Source organism: Toxorhynchites rutilus, chromosome 3 (genome assembly GCF_029784135.1).
Source record: "Toxorhynchites rutilus septentrionalis strain SRP chromosome 3, ASM2978413v1, whole genome shotgun sequence".
Taxonomy (NCBI): Eukaryota; Metazoa; Arthropoda; class Insecta; order Diptera; family Culicidae; genus Toxorhynchites; species Toxorhynchites rutilus.
Genome location: NC_073746.1, coordinates 266,154,183 through 266,163,268, shown reverse-complemented (window position 1 = coordinate 266,163,268; position 9,086 = coordinate 266,154,183). Strand labels below are relative to the sequence as shown.

The 9,086-nt window shown below is 36.9% G+C and overlaps 1 non-coding gene across 1 annotated transcript; it reads right to left on the bottom strand.

Moving 5' to 3' along the window:
* Positions 1-6,498: 6,498 nt before the first annotated feature.
* On the bottom strand, positions 6,499-6,580 carry Trnas-aga (transfer RNA serine (anticodon AGA)). Its single transcript has one exon. It is a non-coding gene; the product is annotated as a tRNA-Ser (tRNA).
* Positions 6,581-9,086: the final 2,506 nt, after the last annotated feature.

The following is a 9,086-nucleotide window of genomic DNA, read 5'->3' as shown; positions in this document are numbered from 1 at the left end:
GTATTTTTGTTCCCACTGAGCTGTGTTTCCCTACCACGGACTTCAAAATTAATGTGCCTGGGGGAATCCGCATTGTCAAAACATGCAAGTCGGGGGTATTTTTTTCCCACTGAGCTGCGTTTCTCTAACACGGACTTCAAAATTAATGTGCCCTGGGGGAAACCGCTTTGCAAATACATGCAAGTCGGGGGTATTTTTTGGTGTTGAGTATTTTTGTACTCGCTTGTCGTTGTGCAAACCGGAATATGTTTCCCTAAAACGCACTTTTAAACAATTCTTCACATATTTTGGTAGTCCTAGGCATCATATCAAACGTAAAACGACGTTCATCAAATTTATTTGCAATGATGAACATAATCTATTACAAAAATTTCGATGCATTCTAAAATAATATGCGAAGTGGTAAACAAGTGGAATGCATAATATAATTGCGTAGCTCTACGTCGAAAATATGCGGCTTACAATTTTTTACTCTTCTTTTCTTCTGTTATCTAGCTAAACCGAAGCAATTTGCGTTGTCGAAGGTACATTGACGACTTTTTTCAAAGCTTGTAGTTGGCGTTACAGAAAGATTCTCTATTAGAGCCATTTTCGAATCGTTATTATTTGAAAACAATTACTTGATGTTTCTGGATTGTTTATCACACGTAGTACTGATTTTAAATTTACCGTTTGTCAGAAATGTTATTGAATTTTATTATTTATCATTATTTCATTAAGGGGCGAACACGAAATTATTGCGACACCGAAAATGTCATGCCAATTTTCTTATAATGTTTAGAATCAAACCAAAATTTTAGGGTAGTTTTATACATATATTTACTTCAAAAATCAAAAGAAAAGTTAATCGATGGAGCCTTGAGTGTAAAATTGAACACATTTTCGCTTGATGCCCTCCATCAAAGTCTTACAGTGTCATCCGGTACCAGTTTCTCAGTTTTTTTTCCATTTTCTTAACATGTCCTTCTCGTCTTTGACTGTCTTCTTGTTCTTCCGAAGTTCCCGCTTCATTATTGCTCGGTACTGCTCCACCGGGCGCAGCTACGGACAGTTTGGCGGGTTCATGTCCTTTGGAACAAAATGGACAGAATTGGCCTCATACCACTCCAGGACACTTTTAGAATAGTGGCATGATGCCAAATCTGGCCAAAATAGCGGAGCTTCGTCGTGTTGCTGCAAGAACGGCAAAAGGCGCTTCTCGAGGCACTCAGATTTGTAGATCTCGCCATTTACTGTGCTCTTTATCACGAAAGGCTCACTCCTCAGTCCGCAAGAGCAGACGGCCTGCCAAACGAGATATTTAGAGGCGAACTTCGACATTTTCTTCTTCTTAAATTTGTCGTCCACATCGAACTTGCTCTTGCCGGTGAAAAACTCCAACCCCGGAATTTGCTTGAAATCGGCTTTTATATACGTTTCGTCATCCATCACACAGCAGCCATATTTTGTCAGCATCTTCTCGTAGAGCTTCCGTGTCCGAGTTTTAGTCGTCGATTGTTGCCGCTCATCGCGGTTTGGGAAGTTCTGTATCTTGTATGTATGTAGTCCAGCACTCTTCTTTGCATTCTGGACGTAGCTCTGCGACATGCCGATCTTTTTAGCCAAATCACGGCTTGAGACGTTGGGATTTGCTTTAATCATCCGCTTCACCTTTCCCTCCGACTTTTTCTCCGGTCTCGGTTTTCTTCCAGCTCCTTTGCCGTGGTCCAACGTCAACCGCTCCTGGAACCGCTTCAACACTCTGGAGACGGTTGAATGGTGAATGTTCAACATTTTTCCCAACTGCCGGTGCGACAGGTCAGGAAATTCCAAGTGTTTGGAAAGAATTTTGTCTCTCGACTCGCGTTGGTTCACCTCCATTTTCGTTGAATCGAAAAACACGACTTCGAGTTTGACAGCATGTAGACAATACACATCAAGAAGAAAGTGTGCAAAATTTGGTTGATTTTTACCCAATGGTAAAAAAGTTATGCCCTGTTGAATGTGTCGCAATAATTTCGTGTTCGCCCTTTATTACTATTATTTTTTTATTACTATTCATTACTTTTATTATTTATTATTAATTTTAAAAACTCATCATTCTAATATTAAATCATTATTAGATACAATACTTTTCATAATTTTTGAAAAAAACTGTTCTACGTACTCTATTACGTACACTACAGAATCAGTACGGAAAAGTAAAGTTTCATTCATAATTGTTATTTTAAAAGTGCTTTTACTAAACTTGAAAAATCCATTGTTCTCGCTTCGCAATGATAGAACACGAAGTTCAATGACGTCAACGCGAATTATTACTTATACTTATTAAGGAAAAAATTCGACTCTGTGAACAGCATTCTCCCAGAACACGTTTGCTTTCTCTTCGAAAAATGTTCAAGGTTCTGCATGTGTGCCTGAGGCAAATGAAGGATTACATTTTAGGAAGAAATGAACACATCTTTTCATAAAAAATTATGAACGATGATTAAATTTACCGTTTAAAATGAATATCCTTTAAAAGAATATCATGTTTTCTGCGTGGAATCAGTTTCTTTCTCATTTTCTTTTAAAATTATTTTAATAATGGTCAAGTAAAAGTAAGTACCATTTTGTCTAAAATTCCGAACAGTCTGAAATTCGGAACACTTCATTTTTAAATGTAAATTTACTAAACTTCAATGTTATAAATAATTGAATAATGAAAACCCTGACATTTTTTGGGGTATAGGCATTCACAGGTATCGATATAGTCTATAATTAATAATACTAAGCATTTGTAAAAAAGTGACTGAAAAAACCAGTGATAAAATGTTTGCGTTAGCAAATTCTGTAAAGACAAGCATTCTCAATTTTTCAGTTTTTGCAGTTGTTTAAACTGTTTTGTCAATCAATAATGACAAAATCAAAACCTAAAATTGTTGCATTGTTGTTGTTTTTTTTCAAGAAAGACTAGCTAATTAGTTTTAATTTGATATATCGACCATCCAAATCGGTTCAGTAATTCACAAGTTATGAAGTTTTGAAAAAAGTGATTTTTGGAAGAAAGGGAAAAAGTTGACTTTTTGGACCACCATAGAATGGAAATGGTAACCCTATAAAAAAAATTTAAAAAATACTAATATTTTGTGAAAAGGAACTAAACTACCACTTTTAACGAAAATCTGAGAACAACTATATATATATTAGGCTGTCAAAAAAGTCCTGCGGTATTTTTTTTGAATTTTCATTTGTTCATAAAATTAGTTACAATCATTTGTTTTAAGTCAAATATGCGCCGTTTTGTTCGATGACTTGTTCCCAACGAGATGCCAACTTCATAATACCCCTGTTATAGAAGCTCGCTTCCTTATTGGCAAAAAACTCGGATAGCCAATTTTCACAGGCCTCTTTTGTGGCTAACTTCTGACTACCTAGCTCGTCCGCCATGGACAAAAACAGGTGGTAGTCACTTGGTACAAGGTCCGGACTATACGGCGGATGCAAAAGAACCTCCCATCCGAGCTCCCGGAGCTTCTGGCGCGTCACCAAAGAAGTGTGTGGCGGCCTCTGTTTATCAAAGATGGCCTCTTCTTCATGAGTGCTACCTTCAAGCGGTCCAGTTGTTGGCAGTACAGGTCCGAATTGAGCGTTTGGCCATAGGGAAGCAGCTCATAATAGATTATTCCATGACAATCCCACCAAACACACAGCAGAACCTTCCTGGCCGTTAATGAGGACTTGGCCACCGTCTGAGCCGCTTCAGCGGGCTTCGACCACGACCGTTTGCGCTTCACGTTGTCGTAAGTGACCCACTTTTCATCGCCAGTCACCATCAGCTTCAGAAACGGGTCGATTTTGTTGCGATTCAGCAGCGATTCACATGCGTCGATACGGTCAAAGATGTTTTTTTGCGTCAACGTGTGTGGCACCCATACATCGAGCTTCTTTGTGAATCCAAGCTTCTTCAAATGGTTAATAACGGTTTGATGACTTATCCCCAGCTCTTGGCCGATGCTATGGCTGCTACTATGCCGGTCTTTCTCGGCTAATTCAGCGATTTTGTCGCAATTTTCGACGACAGGCCTTCCGGAGCGTGGTGCATCTTCGACGACCTCTACACCAGAACGAAAACGTTGAAACCATCGTTGTGTGGTGGAAATGGAAACTGTATCGGGTCCATAAACTGCACAAATTTTATTGGCAGCTTGAGATGCATTTTTGTCTTTGTCATAGTAGTACTGTAAAATATGTCGGATTTTCTCTTTATTTTGCTCCATATTTGCGACACTATAACTCACGAACGACTTAACCAAACAAAACACTGTCAAGGACTATATTATAGCGCGCAAAAATACCTTTCCAACAAGCTATAGTATGACTCGATACAATGAATACAACTAGAACTACGCGCTTACAACGACACCTCGCGGAAATACCGCAGGACTTTTTTGACAGCCTAATTATAACTATGAAGAACATGATTCAATTATTTTAATTAAATTTAAAACTATCTTCAGGGATGATAATCTGACAATAGTCATAGACGGCTACACAGTCACTAATATCACGACTCAACAGTGTGGTTTTATGCAGCAGTGCGTTGTGCTTCTGAAACCTTTTGAAGAAATATAAAAAATTACAAGTTCTGCCCTCTCCTGTATATCCGAGATAATTTCCCATGTTGTTGCATAAAAAAGTATTTGTACAAGGACGAGACTGCACATGGAACACCGAGACAACAGTCAAAGCTTGTTTTCAATTATGTATGAAAGATGTTGATGAGACATTTTGTTATGATTTACGTGTGTTAAAGCATTATTCTAGTCTAGAAATTTGAAAAAAAAAACAATTTTTTCTCCTTCATATTTCTGTAGTTTATGCATTCAAGAATATACCCTAGAACTTATTGGAAATCCTATTATTTACCGAGTTAGAGCTATTTTAGTTATGTGGTATCTAACCTGGTACGGTCATGACAATGAACTTCAAACGCGTTTTTCTCGAAACTAGTTTTTTTTAAACTAGCCTACACGATATCTCAAGTTCTACTGAACCGATTCTTGTCAAATTTATATGGATAAAATTTATCGCATGAACCTCTAAAAATGATATTTTTCAAATTTTTATATTTTTAAAAAATCTGGAAACGAAAAAGCGCTTTAAACTGCATTTTGGTTTTCAAACGGCCACCATTTTGTCAAAAAAAGATGTTTTTGACTTATCCGAGGTTCATGCGATAGCGGCATCTTTACTGAATTAGAATCTGTTCGATTTGTTTGTTAAAGTTAATCAGAAGAGCTGGAATCGGGTACGCCATGGCACAACTTTTTTTATCCCCTCCATTTCATCAGCTCTTAACTATTGTCAGTATGAATATTTTTTCTCCGTTCAATTTTTGTTTTATTGTTGAAAGATAGATAAACAATTAATGATGTAATGGATATTAAAAATTTCCTTTGTTTATTTTTACGGAGCTTGAACAAACGTCCGAAATTCGTGCCTCTACACTAGAATACCCCCTTAATAAGAAAATTATTGATTTTATATAATATCCTGTATCCGGCCGGATAGCAAATATTGGCCAGATAGGCTAGATACCGGATAGTAACCGGATATCCACTTTATCTCTAATAATTGATGTCATTGATAGTGGCCAGTTAGCTAGACTAGCAAAAATCAATTTTACTCACGTTTATATGTCGCTAACACATAATTAACGTTCGCCTGCAATAGAACTGTATAGAACCCCACTTGCGAAACAATTTGCACCCATGTTAACTGAGCCTGTATAAATAAATGAATTAAGAAAATCGTTCAAATGATTATACTTTTATTGTTTATCTCTGACTTTCATATATGTTAGCCATACACACGTGGCCACATTTCATCAAACGGATTTTAATACCTAATTCTATGGAACATGATGAGCAAGCGCCTCTAATCAAAAGTTTTCTTCAACGTGATTGGGCTGTGGGATCCGAATGAATGGATAATGTTTAGGATCGGAGCTCAATGGAAATTCAAAAGGAATTAAGAAGCTTGAAGAAATTTTTATTGATAATATTCATGCCATTATTATGCGATCCCAAACTGCACCGCGCAATCCAGTAAGAGTATTGAAGTCACACTTTTCTCCGCAAGGTAATGGTGTAATTGTTCCATTAGAGTTTTTCGTAAATACGCACGTTTGCTCGTGGCGATCGGGATGTCAAGGACAGACTGAACTTTTCAAAGCGTGACATTAAATCACGTGCAGCAGTGGTCCAATGGTCCCGTGCTTTTGATTGTTTGCCACAGTTTAGTTGAAAGAAGAAATGAGACAAAACTGTTCTCGAATCCTTTCCTTCCACTCCTCATTCCTCATTCACTGACGATCCTTTTTTCGCTCCAAATTCTGCGCTCCCATTCAAGAATTTGGGTGAAATATACCTATGCTGTTTGTTATCAGTAGAAACCAAAATAAATTTGGGAATAACTAATCAGTCAAGTATTCGTTATTAGTTCACAAAATGTTTTGAGAAACATAAAAAGAAGATTCGCAGTCGGTAGGATTCGAACCTACGCTCCCAGAGGGAATCTGATTTCTAGTCAGACGCCTTAACCGCTCGGCCACGACTGCGTCGATGAGATGGTTTGGTCATATCCATATAGGTGATATAATGCTGAACACGAAAGAGTAATTTCAAACGAGCGACTAATGCTTTGGGTTTTATTATTTCATAAAATACATTAATCAGGAGTTATCAGAATTCGTTATTTTTTGTACCTCCCCGAAGAGGAAGTGAAAAAAAATTTGTTTTCCCCGCAGGAATAATTTTCTAGATTACGTCTTACACGTTACCACGTTTCGTTCCGTATTCTGTATGTTGGATGTCAGCGTCAGAACAGAGATCGGTGGCTGTGAGCGATCGAACGAGTCGGAAAGTATCACCTCAAAGTAGGCAGATTGGAAGTGAAATCGTCCCAGATATATGTATATCAGATATGATACATATTCTTTTTTATATTTCAAATACGAATTATTTTACGAAAAAATCGAGTATTTCAACGTTAAGATAAAATAAACAGTGAAGTAAAAATTGTGATTCTTGAAGACTGAAGGGAATTGTTTAAAACGATATCGCAGTGTACATAAAAAAGATAGAAGTTGGGTGTCAAAGAATGAATTGAAGAGCGGTAACTGCCCTATACATAGGCTCTGAATATGTATAGAGGACTGTCTTTCGGAAAGGGCAAATCCTTTTTTATTTTTTTCTCATAATTCAACCAAACTCAGAAATGGAAATTGCTACAGAAATGTGTTCTTGTAGTGACATTTAGGGAACTGATTATATTTTTAAAAAATATAAAAAAGATAATAAATGACACTTGAAAAATGACATTTGAAAAATAAAACTCTCTTTTTCTCAAAACGATTGTTTCAGAAATTGTTGAAGTTCATTACATAACACGCAAAAAATGGGTACAAGTAGTTAAAATACATCGCAAAACGGGTACGAGTATATTTGAGAAAAACAACTTTTTGTATCTAAACTAAAAATGAAGGATTCACTTGACTGTATAAGATCTCCATGATTGGATTGCAGCACACAAAATATTTCAACAAAATTCAGCCATTCATCCGACTGTCATAACTTCCTGGGTATTGAATTAATCGAGTAAACTGAGCTTCACCATCTTTATTTTATTCATCCCGAATGGCTCCCAATGTCCGTGCTTTTGCCTTAACACGACCCATGAGATACATCTGAATCATTTATTTTGCACATTGACCCATGTTTCCTTAATTTATTCATCTGTTTTGACTAATTTAAGATTTTTACGAAGATTCTGATTCGCAAAGGCCCAGAACTTCTCAATCACCTCCTGTGTCTTCAGGGGATAACAGTTTTCGGCATGAAATCGATAGCATTTGTCTTATACCAACGACATTTACGTAATGTTATGAAGAAACACCCGGCCAGAAAATCGAAGGTTTTTCCTAGTGGCTTCAGAAGAGGAAGTCGTCACTTCTGGAGATATTCCTTCAAATACACCTTTCCATTCATAGCATTTCCTGTGAAAGAATCGCGAACAAATCACTTACCTTATCATGAATTTCTTGGCAAACCATGACCAGTCCTATTCTGCGAGGCTCCCTGGTACTTGTCTTTAGCAATGAAATGTTCGTTTCTCGAACTCTGCACCAAGGCCACGACAATACATATGTGATATCGCGATCCATGACGCAGCATCGTGGTTTCATTTGAGTATTCAGCCACCGTATCACAATGAAGAAAATATAATGCGGCAAACAAGCAGTTTTGCTATCGTGATAAACGGACGTGCAATGATTTTTGCTTAAGAATGCATATTCAGAATATGCACCAAGTGAGCACAGTGCAGAGCTGGTACTGATGCGCAGTAGCAAAGCAGTTTATTTCGTTTATCTTCGTTTGTTATTTTCGATTTCGGCGTATTTTCCAGATCAGATAATCGCTCAGTGTAAATGGGTACTAAGAGATAACTTCTAAAATCTTCTAAAAAACTTTTGTGTATCCGCGTGGGTGTGTGTGTGTCGACGTGTATCTTTTTCTTACTTGGCTGAAAATGGACAACGAACGATTTGAGGATTTGGGGATTTAGGTTCATGCTCCATTCGTTTACAGTCGACTAATATTTGTCGTATCCGTATCACTGCGGGGGTTGTAGTATAGTACGTACCTTAAAAATCAATTTTTTTAAATTTTTTCAAAGTTTTTTATTTTTTTAGTTGCTTTATATTTATTATTTCATTTCATTCATCTAGTAGCATATTATTAATACAAAATACATCATTTTTGACTTAAGTGTGGCTTTAGCGTGAATATGAAGAATTGTGATTGGTTCCTTGTTGATAAGTGCAGTATATTCTTAACGCCTTGTCTATCACCACCGCCTATCTAATCATTTGGGTCTTGGAGAACTCTTCCCATCATAATATTAAAAATAAATGAGCGATTAACTCATTGTTTCTCAGAACTTTTATAAGGTAAATGATTTTGGTTTGTCCAGTCGAAAATATGATCATGATTTGTCCACTGTTTTGAATGCTTTAGTTCAGCGCACCTGTGTCAAATTAGGTATTCGAATATTTCAAAACATAT